General features: G+C 44.5%; 1 protein-coding gene and 1 pseudogene across 1 annotated transcript in view; both read right to left on the bottom strand.

Annotated features, from left to right (window-relative positions):
• Window positions 1–15,337, bottom strand: part of LOC135287370 (zinc finger protein 664-like) — an 85,079-nt gene extending 69,742 nt beyond the window's left edge. The window contains 2 exon segments of the mRNA XM_064400729.1: window positions 14,638–14,701; window positions 15,274–15,337. The gene's annotated coding sequence lies outside the window, so the exon portion shown is untranslated.
• LOC135287423 (zinc finger protein 239-like) lies at window positions 148–14,696 on the bottom strand (annotated as a pseudogene).
• Window positions 15,338–17,791: the final 2,454 nt, after the last annotated feature.

Genomic DNA, 17,791 nt, shown 5'->3' with positions numbered 1-17,791 from the left:
TGGGGATGTGCTGTCCTTGGTCATGGGACACCTCATGGCATGGACATGTCAACCCAGGGACTTGTCCCCTAAGCCACTTGTCACCACCCATGGCCACGTCCCCCATGTCCTCATCCATGGCCATACAGCCCCATGTCACCATCTATACCTGTGACACCCCCTCCATGCCCAACATTGCCATCCACAGCCATGTCCACACCCATGTCCTTGTCCATGTCCCCAGCTCCATCCCCACCATATTCCCCAATGTCACCATCCGTGTCTTAGTTAAATGTCTTATTTTTACCCCAGTGTTGGGTGAAGGGATGAAGAAAAGTGAAAGAAAATCAAGGGCAAAATAACAGGATTTATGTGTCCATGTTGGCTGAGTATCCATGTGCCTGGGTGGGTAGAATGGACCTTTTCTAGAGGAATTTCTACTCCATTGTCTCCAAAATCCTGGTTTTGTGCCCCAGTCGATCACCATTTGGCTGTGGAAGATGTCTCTAGGCCAGGGAGAATTAGAATCATGGAATGATTTAGGTTGGAAAAGACCTCCAATACCATCCTTGATGCCACGTGAAGAAATGATTGGCTGCAAAAGGTAAGATAATTTTGGGGTCGAAAGTAAAAAACTGTGCTGTCCCCTATGAAATTCTGATGTCGGTTTGCATCCCAATGCATTTTTCTCTGGCTGTGTCCAAGTGTCCAAGGGAAGCCAGGAAGATGTGCAGACCACCAGCCAGGTGTCTTCCTAACAAGGATCACCAGGACCATGGATCACCAAGTCTCACTGTGGACCATCCAATGGGGGTCCTCCAGTGGGGGATGGAGTTGGAGCAGCGCTCAAAGCTCTTCCTGCACACGGGGCACTTGTAGGGCTTCCCTTACTGCTGCCTCCCTTGGTGCTGGGTCACAGTAGAGTTCTGGGAGAAGTTCTTCCCACACTTGGGACACTGTTAGGGCCTCTCCCCAGTGTGGATCCTCTGGTGGACAATCAGTTTGGAGCTCCGGCTGAAGCTCTTCCCACATTGTGAGCACCTGTAGGGGCTTTCCCCAGTGTGCATGGTCTGGTGGATGATCAGGCCAGAGCTGTCACAGAAGCCCTTCCCACACTCCCCACACACATAGGGTCGTATCCCAGTGTGGGTCATCTGGTGGCGATTCAGGTGGCCGCTCTTCCTGAAGCCTTTCCCACATTCTCCACATGTATAGGGCCGTTCATCAGTGTGGGTCCTCTGGTGGAGGATCAAACTGGAGCTGGTGTTGAAGGTCTTTCCACATTGCCCACACTCATAGGGCCGTTGCCCAGTGTGGATCCTCTGGTGGACGATCAGGTAGGAGCTGATGCTGAATCTCTGCCCACATTCCCCACACTCGTAGGGGCGTTCCCCAGTGTGAATCCTCTGGTGGCGGATCAGGTCCGTGGTGTCTCTGAAGCCCTTCCCACATTCCCCACACTCGTAGGGGCGTTCCCCAGTGTGCACCATCTGGTGGCGGACCAGGCTGGACCTCATGAGGAAACTCTGCCCACATTCCAAGCACTGGTGGGGCTTCTTGCCATCATCACGCTGCTCATGGACCAGCACCTCAGAGCTCTGGCCAGATCTCTGGCTGCCTTCCTGGCACAGGCTGGGTCTTTCTCCCTCAGCATATCCTGGGCTGGGTTTGGAGCCCCTCCTCCTGAGGGATCTCCGGGGCTTTTCCTCCCAGTTGGATTCCTGTGCTGTGGAGCCGCTAAAAACGGCCTCGTCCATGAGGTTCTGTCGTGGGGATTTGTCCTCCCTGCTCTCCATCCTCAGCTCCTTGTCTGCAGGAGAAGGACAAGGAGAGGATGGGATTTGCCTCTGTGCCAGAGGGAAGGAGAAGGAGATCCCCCCAGTCCATCCCCAGCAGGACAGCGTTGGCAGCAGGGTTGTCCTGCAGCCAGGGGCAGTGCTGGGCTGGGAGATGGAGCAGGAGAGAGGGGGAAAGGGGCAGTGACTTCCTCCTCACCTGCCTCAGTGTCCCGGGGCATCTTCCACTTCCTTTCAGCCTTCTCCTCTATCCAGATAAGGTTTGGGAATGGGAAATGCTGATCTGGGGAAAAACAAGATGTGAGTGCATTGGCTTTGAAGGTCCACTGGCCAAGTCCATCTCTAGAAGTCACTGGGTGGCTGGTGGTCAGAAATACCTCCAAAAATCAGCAAGTTCAAAACCACTCTCCCAGGATTTCCCTGTTTCCACTGTTCTTATTTGAGGTTATGGGGGTCCCTCTTCTCAGCACTTCTGAGGGGCCTGTGGGTCCTGGGCATCCCCCCCGCTCTCGGGTGCTGCTCAGCCATGCTGAGGGGCTTTTGGGGGTCCCAGGGCTCATCCTCCCCTGATTCTGTGACAAATGTTTTTTGTGATTTGTGTCAATTGGCAATGGAATTAGCAAATGCTTCTATCTGCTGTGTCCAAAATTGACACAAAAAAAGGTTTTAGAACTTTCTGACCAAATAAAGCATCAAAATAAAAGAAGTATAATAGAGTAAAAGAGATGAGGTTGCAAGATGACTGATGCTTGGAATAAAAGAGAGGAAGTTATGGAAAAGCTAAGAGATATTGCAACAAAGCAACTAAATGCTTATGTATAAAAAAAGCTTGATGCACATGACCAAATCATGTAGCAGACAGCAGTGTAAGGCCTCCCTCCAGATGGCCACAAGAAGGACAGGAATCAATGACCACCTGGAAAGATTATGAAACTGCGGATCCCAGCTTATTGATATTTGCTGATTTGGACTAACTGAGCTCATTGGAAAATGCTTTGTAGGCTTAAAACCAGTATATATACTTTACTGAACTTGTAAGTGGTGTGTGCCTTGAGTACATCAGTGACTCCCCGGCCACCCAGTGCTGCTGGCTTGCTTTCTTTGAAGTTAAAGATATAGAAATAAAATTCAGATTGACTATTAAGATTTTATATCAATTTGGTGACGCTGACCTGATGCCCTGGGATCTCTCGGACTGAGGCTACTGCAGGGGGCACCCCACTTTTGTGGCCCGTAGAAGCCAATAGCCCGGGAGCTAACGGCACCACAAACCTGGTAAAGAAAGCAAGCAAGGAACTGAGCTCCCTGAGAACTGCAGTTTAAATCACCTGCAATTCCAGTGCATGAAGATCCAGACAAGAGCAGCGGGCTGTGAGTATCATTCGGCTGGGTGGACACGGCAGTGTCTGAGTGAAAGTGAGTGAGGTAGATGCAATATTATCGCGGAGCCATCGAGGAGTCCTTCTGTCCGTGCTTCCATCACCCCGCGAGGGGCTCGGCCAGTGAAGGGACAAAGCGAGTGCTGTGAGACACTGCTCACGATGGCTCAGGGGTACAGTAAGACCTCCGGCTCAAGGAACCCCCAGGGAGGTTCAACGAGCCCCCAGAGAGGCTCAAAGGGTCCCAAGAGAGGCTCAAGGTTATGGGGCCCCCAGAGAGGCTCTAAAAACGAGAAAGGGAGTGAATAAGCAGAGATACCCCCGGACAGCCCCCTGGGGTTAACAACTGCACATTGGGATGCAATGCCCTCTAGGAAGGGAAAAAGTAAAGAAGAGATGGTCCATTATTGTATGGTAGGGTGGACTAAGGAAGAAATTAGGCCTGATCATTTATATTGGGCAGTGCTGGGTCCTTTCATGACTGGATGTGTCAAGCTTTAAATCTTTATGTAAATAGTAAGGAACCCTTTGATCAGGAGGAAAGTGATTATGTGGCACTTTGGAGGAGGGGGGGGGGGTTTCTGTAGTGATAACATTATACCCCCTAAAAACTAAAAAAAGGAGAAAGGCAAAGGAAAAAGAAAAACCTTGGAAACCATTAGACAATTTGCCCCCTCCCTATCAAGGGCAGGAAACTCTCTCCTCCCCTGAGAGGCCCCGGAGCTCAACAACTCCACCACTATCATCACAATCTAGTAGGACTCGGAGCAAGAGGAGAGAACAACGCCAGGAAAATAATTCTAGTGGGGAGGAGAAAGATCAAAAGAAGAGACTATTCCCCTTGAGAGAAGTACTTATGGGAAGAAATGATAGGGGAATAGCGTCTGTAGCAGTCCCACTTCATACTGGGAATGTAAGAGAATTTAAAAAGGAAATGGGGCGGCTGCTTGAAAACCCTTTAGGGGTTTCCGAGAGGTTAGACCAATTTTTAGGGCCAAATACCTACACCTGGGATGAGCTTCAAGCTATATTAGGAATACTATTTACTACTGAGGAAAGGGAAATGATTAGGCAAGCAGGAATGAGAGACTGGGAAAGGAGACACCAGCAGGGTCCACGTGGGGATCAAAAATGGCCTAATCAGAACGAGCAGGACAGACAAAATGTGAGGGACCTTAGAGATATCATTATACAAGGCACACAGAATGCCATACCTCGAGGGCAAAACATTAACAAGGCTTTCTGCGTGCACCAAGAAAAAAGATGAAACACCTACAGATTGGCTTGAGAGGCTCAGAAAGAGCCTGCAAATGTATTCAGGAGTGAACCAAGATTCACCAGTAGGAACAGCATTGCTTCAAACTCCATTTGTGGCAAAATCTGGGGGAGACATAAAAAAAAAAAGGCTAAAGAATGAGAGGATTGGCAGGACTGGGGTCTCCAAGAGCTATTGTGGGAAGCCCAAAAGGTGTACGTGAGGAGAGGTGAAGAAACACAAAAGGCAAAAGCCAAGATATTTGTAGCAGCTGTGAGGGAAACTCAGAAGGGGGAAAAGAAAGCGTTCAGAACAGAAGGACAAAGACCTAGGGGAGATTGTAAGAAACTTCCCCAAATGAGAAACCCCGGAGATGGTCCTGCAGATTATCATTCCTATTAGTGAGGAAGGAGAAGACAAAGCGAAGCTGTAAGCAACAACAAAAAGATGGGAGAAAAAAAAAAGTGTGAAGAGGACAAATAGGGGTGTCAGGGGCTGTACATCTTGAGGACCAGATGATCAAAAGAACCCTTGATAGAACTAAAAATAGGTCCCCAAGGGGAAGAAGTTACCTTTTTAGTAGACACTGGAGCAGAAAGATCAACAGCACCTCCTCAATGGGGGTAAAATTACTTAAGAAATTGCTCTAGTTGTGGCAGCAAAAGGGGAACCATTTAAAGTACCCATAATTGAAAATGTTGAAATTGAATCAGAAAATAAGATTTGTTTGAATGATTTGGTACCAGAAGCAGACAATAATATGCTAGGAAGAAATGTAATTACAGCTTTAGGAATAAATTTAGAAGTGAAACAAGGAGAACTACAGGTACAGTTTTATACCTTAATGTCAGAAGATGAAGACAAAATTAATCCAAAAGTGTGGCACCATAAAGGGGAAATAGGAAAGCTGAAGATTGGACCCATTAAGATAGAAATAAGTAATCCAGTCGTTCCCATAGAAGTATCAGAAGCTTTGAGGGGTCCATCAGTGATAGCTGCTGTCCATGTCAGAGGACACCAGAGGGGAACGGATTATGGGACTCATGGCAATAATTTGGCTGATGCAGAAGCACAAAGGGCAGCAGTATGCTTACCTGTGTTTTTAAATAATTGGAATGAAAGTGAGGATGATACAAAGTATCAAAAATCAAAGTATCTCAAAGGAAATACAAGAGATGCAGAAACTAGGGGCTAAGCTAGAAGGGCACAAGTGGCTTTTACCAGATGGTAGAGAAATGCTATCTAAAAGTAATGTTAAAAGAATAATTCCCCAGTTACATTAATGAACTCATTGGGGAACACGAGCAGTAATCCACCACTTCTTAAAGTTTTTTTGATGTATAAGAATATTTGATATAGCAAAACAGAAGACACAAGGATGCATTATTTGCCAGAAAATTAACAAGAAGACATCTAGACAGACCTCACAGGGAGAGAGAAAAACTGCCTATAGGCCTTTTGAAAAGATACAAGTGGATTTTACCAAACTACTGAGAGTGGGAAGATACAAGTATTTGTTAGTTATAGTAGACCAATTAACTCATTGGGTAGAGACCTACTCTACGGCACAAACAACAGCACATTTTGTTACAAAGAATATTTCAGAAGAAATAATTCCACAATTTGGGATGATTAGAGTGATTGATTTGGATCAGGGTTCCCACTTTACCTCAAAAGTGTTAAAAGTAATGAAAGCTCTAGGGATCTCTTGGGAATATTATACCCCTTGGCACCCTCAGAGTTTGGGGAGTCGAAAGAATGAACCAGACCCTAAAGCATCAGCCAGCAAAACTAATGATTGAAAAAAAACTATCTTGGATTAAGTGCTTACCATTGGCGTTGTTAAATATTTGAACAATGCCAAACTCAGAGCTTGGGATCTCCCCATGCAGGATGTTATATGGGATGCCATATTCTCAAGACATGCCAGGAGATAAAATAACCTGCATTGAAAAGGACTGTAATTGCTATCCCTTTGTAAGCACTGAATGCAACTATTGGAAAGAGAGGTGGTGTTATCATTGTCACAGGGATTATCCTCCAAGTGGGTTGTGTCCAGAGTGTAAACACATTGAACAGATTTTAACTGAATAGATTTTTTATAAAAGAGACAAGAGGAAGGAACATTAAAACTAGATTCTTATGAGTGGTGGATGTTGTGGAAATACGGATTCAGAGGGGGACTATCAAGTGAGGCAAACATTAAAAAGATTGAGCGTTGCAAACGTAATCGAGTCCCTTGTGGATCCGAGCGAGCCAAAGCAAAGAACTGGGAAGTATTTAAGAAACGGCACGGAATGCAAGAAAGCTCACACGGAACCCCTGAAGAATATCCTTGCTGCAGCAAAGATGGCACCCCTCACTGCTGGGAGCACCCCGGGAGGCCAAGGAGGAAGAGGGACAATAAAACTGTGGGGCCTTCTGGTACTGTTGGGTCTTCCAGGGAATGGGAAACCGATCCCTGCTTGAAGTGCTACCAAAATGTAAAGTATGGCTGGACCATGGCCCGAGCACACACTCATATTAATGCAGGATGTTATGGGCAAGGACAACCTGAAACCTGTACAATAGGAGAAAAGAGTTACTGGGTAGCAACAGATTCAGGAACGGGAGGATGGGCACCTGGAAACTATCAATTTTGTCACCAGGGAGAACCATTCTTCTCTTTTCCCAAAGGCGGAACGTGGGGATACTCAAATAAAGGGGGAATACAAGATAAATTCAAGGCAAAGTTAGTGAAAGACATCACAAAGCGTTTAGGGGAAATTCAAACCAAAAAAGAACAAGAGCAGGAAGTGACCTCTATAAATTATTAAGAAAAGACTCAGGGATTGGGACCTCCCCACGTTAGGAAAAAAATTTGTTTATTGATCTGATGCAAAATGTAGTTAAGGAATTAAATGTGATTAACTGTTGGGTTGGTGGGGATCCCAAATAACCAAGCAATGGTCATGGAGGGGAGAAGGGGTTGGACCTGATCAGTTGATATTATGGAACATGACACAAAGATTTAATGAAATTCAACCTCAGGGGTAAATATTGACTCATGAAGCAGTAGGCCAAATTTGTATTTCTAGGAAATGAAACAATTATACTACGTATGTAGGACATACCTCCTGCAAGTTGATATATACCACCAACTCCACTTTTACAACCTGGTGGCCAAAACCACCAACAGGTTATTGCTCCATCAGTTGTACCAATGGAACTGTTTGCTGGGAAAGTGCAACACCTGCTAATCCTTTAGAGGAGGTAAAAGATCTTAAGGGATATTGGGAAAATCAGGGGCAGAAGGCTGAAAATTGGAAAGCTTCAAATGGATTATTTTGGATATGTGGTAAAAAGGGCATATGATGAATTATCAAAGAGGTGGAGAGGTACCTGTACATTTGCAATTATACAACCTGCATTCTTTTTGCTACCAAAGAGCAAAGGTGATTATTTAGGACAATCTCTTTAGGAAACTCTGCGCAGAAGAAAACAAACTGAAATAGGAGGAAAACAGACCTGGAAAAATGAAGAATGGACTTCCCAATGGATCACAGATTACTGTGATCCTGCCTCCTGGGCTCAGCACGGCAGCTGGGGTTATAGAACCCCTATTTATAGGCTTAACCAAATTATTAGATTACAGGCCAGTGCAGAAATTACTTTTAATCAAACATCAGAGGCATTGAAACTTGCAGCTAGACAACTAAGCCAGACCAGAGCAGCAGTATATCAAAATAGGCTAGCCCCAGATTACTTATGAGCTGAAGAAAGGGAGTTTTGTGGAAAATTTAGTACATCTGAGTGCTGTTTAGAGACTGATGATAATGGAGAGGCTGTTACACATTTGGTAGACAAAATTAAACAAGTTGCACATGTTCCAGTGCAATAATGGAATTCCACATTAACTGACAATTCACGGAATAATTTGTTTGAAGGTGCCTGGTGGAAAACATTGGGGTTTATGTTGCTTTCTTCTGCATTAGGCCTATTGTTTATACCATGTTTGATTCCATGCTTTATTAGGTTAATGCATTCAGTGATCCAGGGAATGCAGATTTCAGCAATGCCCATAAACCCTACAATAACAACCACAGGAGAAAAAACTCACTCCCTTATGACAGTCAAGGGCAAAGCAGAACCAAATAAAACTGAAACTCAAACAGTATTAGCTCAATTTGAAGCAAAGACATGAATCAATAAGATAAAGGGGAGGATTATGAAAAATGTTTTTGTGATTTGTGTCAATTGGCAATGGAATCAGCAAATGTTTCTATCTGCTGTGCCCAAAATAGACACAAAGAAAGGTTCTGAAACTTTCTGACCAAATGGCCAAATAAAGCATCAAAATAAAAGAAGTATAGTAGAGTAAAAGACAGGAAGTAGCAAGAGGACTGATGCTTAGAATAAAATAGAGGAACTTGTGCTAAAGCTAAGAGATATTACAACAAAGCAACTAAATGCTTATGTATAATAAAAAGCCTGATGCATTTTGTTACGTATATTTTGGTAATTTGTGCTGATTGAGACTATATGTGTATGTGTATATTGATAATTCGTACATTTTGAGTATTCTGTCAGATGTGGTATGAGTGTTATATAGGATATAGTATGATTTCTAATCAAACAAGTCATGAAGTCATGAGACGTGGCACTGTCACGAAGCGAGTGTGGACCCCAGGATCACAGTTCCACTCTTCCGAGAGGAAAGTGGTCGGTCGAGGGGGAAGCAGACAAAAAATCATTTTCAGACAAAAAAACCTGAAAGTCGGGGAGCTAGGGGGATCGATTACGGGCAGGATCAGAAAGGGGAAGGTAAGTTCTCCAGCATGGGGGAAAAAGAAATCCAGGTAAAAGAAAAGATAAGAACAAGAGCTCATTACCAGCCGAAAATCCACAGACCGGTTTGCCGTGTGTCTAGTAGACTGGTAATATTTTTTCAAAAGGGGATCAGAACTTAGACACAGTACCAGTAAAAAAGTTTTTCTAGGAATTCCTTTCAGCTCAGAAAAAGGTACGTACGTTAAGGGAACTTTAGGAAGAGCTTGTGAAATGGAGCAAAAAAAGAGCAAGATTCAGGGAAATACTCAGAGCAAACCTGAAAAAGAACAGGAGAACAGTCTACCTGAAATTCCGAGAAATAGTGCGTTGAGGTGGATGCTAGAACACTAAGAGAACTGCCCCAAGAGACAAATAAGATCCAAAGAACTAATGATACATTATTGCGTAGAAATAGGGGGAAATGAGGAAATTAGAAAACATCTAATCTAGCCTGTGTTTAGCACCTTCAAAAAGATGGACTTGCCAAGCTTTACATCATCACGTGGGTGGTAAGAATTTGCAAAATAAAGAGGAAGGGGACTATGCCAGATTATGGGACTATGCTAGTACAAGATTATTCCCAATCAAAATTTACAGAAATGCTGCGACCCAAAGACAAATAAAAAGCAGCAATTCAAGTAGGCATCTTTGCCTCAAGAGTTTGTAGATTCACCAAATCTGTTTGGTCAGGCTCTTGAACAATTATTAAATCAATTTGTGCAAACAGAAGGGACAAAATTATTACAATATGTAGATAACCTCTTAGTGGCTAATCCTAAAGAGAAAGATGTAAAAGCAAGTACCATAACATCATTAAACTTCTTAAAAGATAAGGGCCTAAAAATTTCAAAATCTAAGTTACAGTTTACTGAACCTGAAGTTAAGTATCTGGGACATTGGTTAATAAAAAGGAAAAATAAGTTAGACCCTGAAAGAGTAGCAAGAATTGTTGCTTTACCCTCCCACAGACAAAAAGAGAGATCAGACAGCTGCTGAAACTTCTAAGGTATTGCAGGCACTGGATTGAAGGGTATAGTGAGAAGGTAAAATTCCTTTATGAGAAACTTACTACTAATAGGTTAAAATGGACAAGATGAGTCAGAATCAAGGGTTAAAGCTGAAAATCAAAAATAAGACTTGGGAGTCCTGTGACAATTTACCTCCCTTGCCCAGCCTGTGGAGGAGGCTGTAAGACCATCTGCTCCTCCTAATAAGTTGAATTCAAGAAAAAGAGAGAAGGAAGAAGTGCCAGTAGATACAGCTCATATCTCAAGAGGCTCACATTAGCAAAGCTTTTGATCTTAGTGCAAAGAAAACATGTATTACAGAAATACCAGGAAGATGTGAAACATGAAAAGTCCCTACAGAAATAGAAAAAGGAAAAGAATTTGAAGTTCCTATTATTAAAAGTGTTGCAATTAAGAGAGACACCAAAATATAAAAGAATAAATACCTTATCAATTTCTAAACTAAGTTTCAATGTGTTAAGAAAAGATCTAGAGGTGTTATTAGAGAAAAATAGCAACATTTCTTTCCTAGAAGAAAGTAGTATTGAAGTGTATCTCCTTAATTATGTGCATACCTATAGAGATGGTGTACAGCTTTGAAAAAAAGTTTTTAAGAGAGACTAGTTGAGAAAGATTGATGCACTTTTGCAGATTAAAAAATTGTTGGAAATTTGCTTGGAGTTTTGAAAGTCTTGAGAAGTTTTTAAAAAAAATTTTAGAAGTTTTAGAAGTTTTCAGAAGTGTTGAAAGTAAATTATTGTGTTACCACAAAAAGGCTAGGCTAAGAAGACGTTTAGAATATTGTAAAGATCAAGATCCTTAAGTGTCTGCTCAAGTCTGTGAATTATATGCAGTTTTAAAAGTTTGGACAAAAGTTTAACAGAACTAGCAGCTCTAAAGTAAATCAGCCAGATTTATATGTTTGAAGTCCAAACGAGTCTTGCAGCTTATAATTGATATGTGCATAAAATATGTGTTTAACCAGTCTCTGTCTCTAAGTGTTAAATTTGTGCTGTATTTATTATGATTACAGTGCTTTAAAGTAAACTAGTAGTATATTGGTTAAAATATATATATATATATATATTTGTGCTTAAACAGAAGAGAAAGATTTAAAACATCACATTCAATGTGTGAAATTAAGAAAAGCTACATTGGGTGGAAGTTTTAAAAGTTTAGATGTGTTTTTAAGACAAAGCAATTATAAGTTTAAGAACTGTAGTGTGATCTGAAACAATACTGTCATCCTCTGAGAAAAGTTATAGTTGCATCAAGTTACTATGTTTTTATTAAATGTTGCAAAACTTAGAACTTCTTCTGGGAGCTAGATAAGCTCCCTATTAAAGACTCCCAAAGGCAGAGCTGAGCCCTTTGTTTGAACCACAAAAGAGACATCCAGGCCTTTATCTCCTAAACGACTCAATTTACAAGTTCAATAGACACTGTAGGCCTAGTAAATTGCCAAACTGTAAGCTAAGCAACTAAACTGCTCTTAAACTAACTTCTCTTGCACAAGTGAGATGAAATCTTCCCATTCTTTTCCTGTTTTCAATTTTTAAAATATTCTTTGATAAATTATTTGCCACAAGGTTACACAAAAAATCAAAAGAATCCCATCATAATTAATGTCCATCTAGTAATTTTAAAGTGTGGAAAACACCTCTTGTTTTATAAGTAAATGAATCTGTGTTTATGCATGTTAATACCTAAGGTTGTAAGTTGTAAAAACAGATTGTTAGGAGAAGTAAAATCTTTTCTTTGGAACTATGAGTATTATTCATGAAGTTGTTTTAAGCATATTGAATAGTTAGAAGATACTGTAAAGAATATAATAAAACAAGTAACGTGATTAGTGAAAAATCTGGAAAGACTGGGTATATAAGATACAAACTAGATTGAAGTTATAAGAAACATGGAAAGTAAAATTAAAATAAGTTAAAGTACGACAAAAACTGTTGGATATTTAGTAAGCACCAAATTCAAAGTAAAAGAGAAAAGCCAAGTAAATGACTGAAAAAGATCAGGTAAGTTGCACAGTGACTGGTTGCACATCCATCTATTTTAAATGCGAATGCTGTCACTAAGTCTAGGTTACACACACTTGGATATAGACCAAGAGGTTTATGTACAAGGGATACAGAGGAAGAACAGTATCTGACTAGCTGTATCTTAGAAATCACTACTGAATTAGGCATAATAGAATTGGATTCCCTGGAGTGACATCACTTGTTTCAGAACAGGACAGAGGGAAAAAGTAAATTCGCAAGCTCAAATTCTAACAATCGAGTACCAGAGATTGAACACAGTGCCCTGCAGAACTGATACAGTTCAACTATCAAGATAGGGCATCTTTAAAAAAGTATGTGGCTTGGTCCGGGTATGGGACCCCAGAAGAATATTCTTGCTGCTGAGAAGATGGTCTGACCTTGCTGCTGGCAGCAACCCAGTGGGCATAAGCAGAAGCAGAAGAATACAAATATGGGGATCCTGATGGGCCTGAGTCTAACCATGTGCAGCACAGCTGGTTCACACCTGGAAAATTTGCCCAGCAAGAAGAGGCAGAGTCCTGGTAATGAGTGCAGGCAATGTTTGCAGATTGTCCTGAGAGGACAAGCAGAGACAGAGACTTCAGCACACCCAGCCCCAGCAGATTGCAGCAAAGGTAAGAAAAGTGGGTACAGTACCTTAAATATTACTCAGTATATGTGACTAGAATGGAAAAATAATATGTTATATGCAAAAAGCAAAAAGTCAGAAACACCCATGCATAAAATTTATAAGAGGAATATTGAACAGATACCCATCCCTATTTGTGATACGTGTAATCACACCATGTAGACTGGGGGAAGAATGGAGTCTGTAGCTTATTTCCAAGTTAACAAACTATGTTATGATCATAATCACCTGAAAAGGTGTGTGATAAGAAGAAAACATACTGGGTAAGAAAGAATTTGAAATATGAAAATAGGCTATCCCTCAAGAATGAGCCAGTTATTCTTGACCTTCTTGAAGATCATGATGACAGGGCTTGTCTGCAATATGATAGGACTTTTTGTTTTTGAAGAATAAAGATGGGGTGGATCCAGAGAGCAAAATAAAGCAGGTAGCTCAAGAGTTAAGACGACAGGAGTCAGAAATAAAGAAGAAGAGGGTGGAACAATCCAACTGCTGGATTTGTGGAAGGCTCATATCAGCAGAAAAATAGCCCTAGAAAAGTGAGAGTTTAGCTCCAGAGCAGCTTCTCAAATGCGATAATGCAAAGATTTCAAAAACAAAAGGGTGATTACAACAATTTGCATCAGCAGGGAAGGAAAAGAATATAATGAAGTAGAAGAGTATACTCCATGTATTTCCATCCTAACAGTAAACTCACATAAGCACCAAGTAGCTAAAGGTAATCACATGGGTTCTAAGGGAAAATTTTTAAAAGGCTGGAAAGATGTACGCATGAACATTTTTAGAAAAACAGCACAACTTAATGTGTTTATGAAGAAGGGGAGGGATTGTTAGGTGTATTTTGGCAATTCGTGCTGATTGAGACTATATGTGTATGTGTATATTAATAATTCGTACATTATGAGTATTCTGTCAGATGTGGTATGTTATATAGGATATAGTATGATTTCTAATCAAACAAGTCATGAGGGAACACTAGCCAGAGACAAGGGATTGCTACAGAGAGTGAGGAAACCACAGCTGGCAGCAGAGGAAAGGAATCCAAATTAACACATGAAAAACACTGGCTGAGACAGGAGATGGGTGTTCTCTCTAGAATGAACCAGGAGCCACCCAGCCATGATGGCCCATGAAGATGTCTGACCTAGATAATCTGAGCTATCAGAAATTTACATCTGAAATGCATATTCCAGGAACTTGGCAGCAAAAATACATGGATTCCTGGACGAGCTTTGTTAGACTTTTGCACTGAGAAATAAAACGACATGAATATGAGAAAACCTGAAAAAAGACGAGAGTCCTACATGGAAGACAAGAGACCCTGCCTGGGGCTAGAAAAACTGTATTTAAGCCGGCTCTACCAGGCTCTCTTTGTGAACAGTGGGGATTCCCTGCTAGCCAGCTCGGACTCTGTGTTCACCCAGCTCAGATCCCGGGGTCGGTGCTGTTCCTTGATTGTTGGCTGTCAGGACTGTATATTGGTTGTGAATAAATTCTGTTTTTATTTTTATTAAATTGGCTACATCAATTTTTTACCTACAACAACGTGATAAAATCAGGTAGCAGACACCAGTGTAAGGCCTCCCTCCAGATGACCACAGGAAGGACAGGAAGCCAAGGACCACCTGGAAAGATTATGAAATTGCGTATCCCAGCTTATTGATATTTGCTGGTTTGGACTAACCGAGCACATTGGAAAATGCATTGTAGGCTTAAAAACAGTATATATACTTTACCGAACTTGTAAGTGGTGTGTGCCGTGAGTGGAGCGGTGACTCCCCGACCACCCAGCGCTGCTGGCTTTAAAATAAAAAGCATAAAAAATAAAATCCGGATTGACTATTGAAATTTTATATCAGTTCGAGCGCGGCTCCCAGGTGTCCCAGGGTCCCCTTCTCCAGCATCCCCCCACCCCAGGCACTCAGCGCTTCCCCCGCTCCCCGACAATACTTTCAGCCTCGGGGCCCGGGCCCCACTCATCTCCCGGCTCCACCGCCCCTCCAGCCTGCCGGAGCTCCCCCAGCTCTGCTATCGCCCCTCTCCCCACGCCGGGGCTCCCGCCTTTCATCCCCGCCTCTCCCGGGGATCCCCAAACCCGTGACCCGCCCGCCGGCACCGGCCGAGCGCCACGTGGGCCCCGCAAAATCCCCCCGGGCCATTCACGGCTCAGCTCTGCACTCCGGCCACATCCAAAAATGTCCCCTCGTCATAGGAAGAAAAAATACCGCTCCCAGCGACACCGAAATATATTTGGGACGCGACTCCGGATTCCGCCAGACCCAAGCCCCTCCAACCTCCCTCCTTTCGCCCCCCAAAAATCCCTCCCGGAGCTGCCGCGATCGGCTCGGGGCGAGCTTCCCCTCCGCGCTCACCCGCGGCACGCAGGGCAATGCGATGCTGCCGGGGCCAGCCGAGCTGCGGGCTCAGCGGGCTCGCCGTGGAGCCCCGCAATGCTCCTGCCACTGCTGCTCCTCCTCGGGCCGCTCCTCTTCGTACTCCTCGCCTTCCTGCTCCTCCCCTTCCCCTCTCCCTGCCCTTCCTCCCGCTTCTCCTCCGCTCCCGCCCCGGACCCGCCTTCCGCACCCGCTCTGCCCCACGGCCGCAGCAGCGCCGGCTCTGGGGCAGGGGGAGAAACCCCCAGCAGCCCCCAGCCATGGGCAGGGGGCTCGGGGCCCCCAGTGCAGATCCGTCCGTGCCGTCCCCTTCCCCCCGAGCCAAAATTCCGCTCCCGGGGCTCGCTGGATGCGAGCGGGCGGCGCAGGTGGGGTGGAAGTGGGGAGCGCTGGGCGCTGCGGCTCTGCCCGGGAACTGCGGAGCCACCGCTGAGGAATGGTAGAGATACATATTATAATATTGGCTTTTCGACAATATTAAAAAAATGGATTCTATATGTGTGGTGTTAAAGTAACTTTGTTATATAGCTTTTATTTCTGTTGTTAACTAAAACTTAGAAATAGTGATGTAAGTGTATGCTTGTGTTAAAATGCCTGCTTGGATGGCATAAAACCCAATGAACACAGGATGAGCACACCTGCTACGGATATGCCAACCATCAGCACTCACCGTCTGAAGACAGTGTGGACCAAGGTGCAATAGTGAAGGTTGTGATAAAAATGGACTAAAATCACAGCCAAGGAATCTGCATGCTCTAAAATGCAGACCCGAGGAGGAGCCATGCTAAACAGTTCTTGGAATATGTAAACTAGATTTCAGAGAAGTTTACTAAACATAATTGTTTATGAATATGGAACAATCTGATGCATTGGAAATGGTATCTAAAGAGTGTTTCCAAAATATCAGGGGTGCTCTGGGCTGAGTGCCAAGATGCTCCTGGCCATAACATCTTTGCTCTGTGGTCTTTGTCTCCTATCTTCCTTTATTAAACTTTTAAAGTTTCACAGGAGAGTGGATGTGTTTTTCCCAGGGAATTGGTCAGTGCATCCTCTGGCTGGAATTGGGAAAGGCGCTGTGCTCTGCGGGTGTCCCCAGCAGCTGCCGAGTCCGAGCCAGAGGTCTTTCCTAGTTCTTTATCTCCCTGAGACAGCAGGGTTGTCCTGCAGCCAGGGGCCATTCTGGGCTGGGAGGTGGAGCAGGAGGGAGGGAGAAAGGCGCAGTGACTTCCTCCTCACCTGCCTCAGAGTCCTGAGGCATCTTTCGCTTCCTCACAGCCTTCTCTATTCAGAAAATTGTTGGGAATGGGAAATCCTGATTTGAGAGAAAAACAAGATCTGAGTGCATTGCCTTTGAAGGTCCTGCTAACCAAGTCCATCTCTAGAAGTCACCGGGTGTCTGGTGACCAGAAATACCTCCAAAAATCAAGGAGGAGTCAAAAACCTCTCCCAGGGGTTCCCTGTTTCCAGTGTCCTTACTTTGGAGTTATGGGGGTCCCTCTCCTCAGAGCTGTTGAGGGGCCCGTGGGTCCTGGGCATCCCCCCTCTCCCGGGTCCTGCTCAGAAATGCTGAGGGGCTTTTGGGGCTCCCAGGGCTCATCCTCCCCTCATTTGAATGCGACTCCCAGGTGTCCCAGGGTCCCCTTCTCCAGCATCCCCCCACCCCAGGCACTCAGCGCTTCCCCCGCTCCCCGACAATACTTTCAGCCTCGGGGCCCGGGCCCCACTCATCTTCCGGCTCCACCGCCCCTCCAGCCTGCTGGAGCTCCCCCAGCTCTGCTATCGCCCCTCTCCCCACACCGGGGCTCCCGCCTTTCATTCCCGCCTCTCCCGGGGATCCCCAAACCCGTGGCCCGCCCGCTGGCACCGGGTGATCGCCAGCTTCGCCAACACCCCCCATGGCCATTGCTGGAAAAATGGCAACACCCCAAAATCAGCTGCACTGTGCCCAGGGGAGACCAGACCCTGGAGAGCCACTCCCCCAGACAGAAGGAGCCGGGGACAGGACCGGGAATAGGATAATGAGAATGGGAATGTAGGATAGGGAATGGGAACGGCACCAGGACCAGCAATGCGATAGGGAGTGTGGCAGTGAGAATGGGAATGTGGTATAGGGAATGGGAACAGGCCTGGGACTGGTAATGGGAGAGGGAATGAGAACAGGAATGTAGAATAGGGAATGGGAACGGGTCCAGGACTGGCAATGAGATAGGGAATGGGGCAATGAGAACGGGAATGTGGGATAGGGAATGGGAACAACACCGGTACTGGCAATGGGATGGGGAATGGGGCAATGAGAATGGGAATATGGGATCGGGAATGCAGGAATGTACTGGTTTAGGGCAAATTTGGGAGGAAACCTCCAATAGGGGCCCCCCCAGAAAGCCAACCCACACGGCTCCTTCCCACAACCGGTTTGGAAAAGAATTTCCTCAGAGAGAGGTGGGAAAACCTGTTTATTGAACAGGCAAAGCATTCCCCAGCACACAAAATGAACAAT

The sequence above is a fragment of the Passer domesticus genome, chromosome 29 (assembly GCF_036417665.1).
Source record: "Passer domesticus isolate bPasDom1 chromosome 29, bPasDom1.hap1, whole genome shotgun sequence".
Taxonomy (NCBI): Eukaryota; Metazoa; Chordata; class Aves; order Passeriformes; family Passeridae; genus Passer; species Passer domesticus.
Note: the sequence above shows the minus strand (reverse complement) of the source record. Positions and strands in the feature narration are given on the sequence as shown.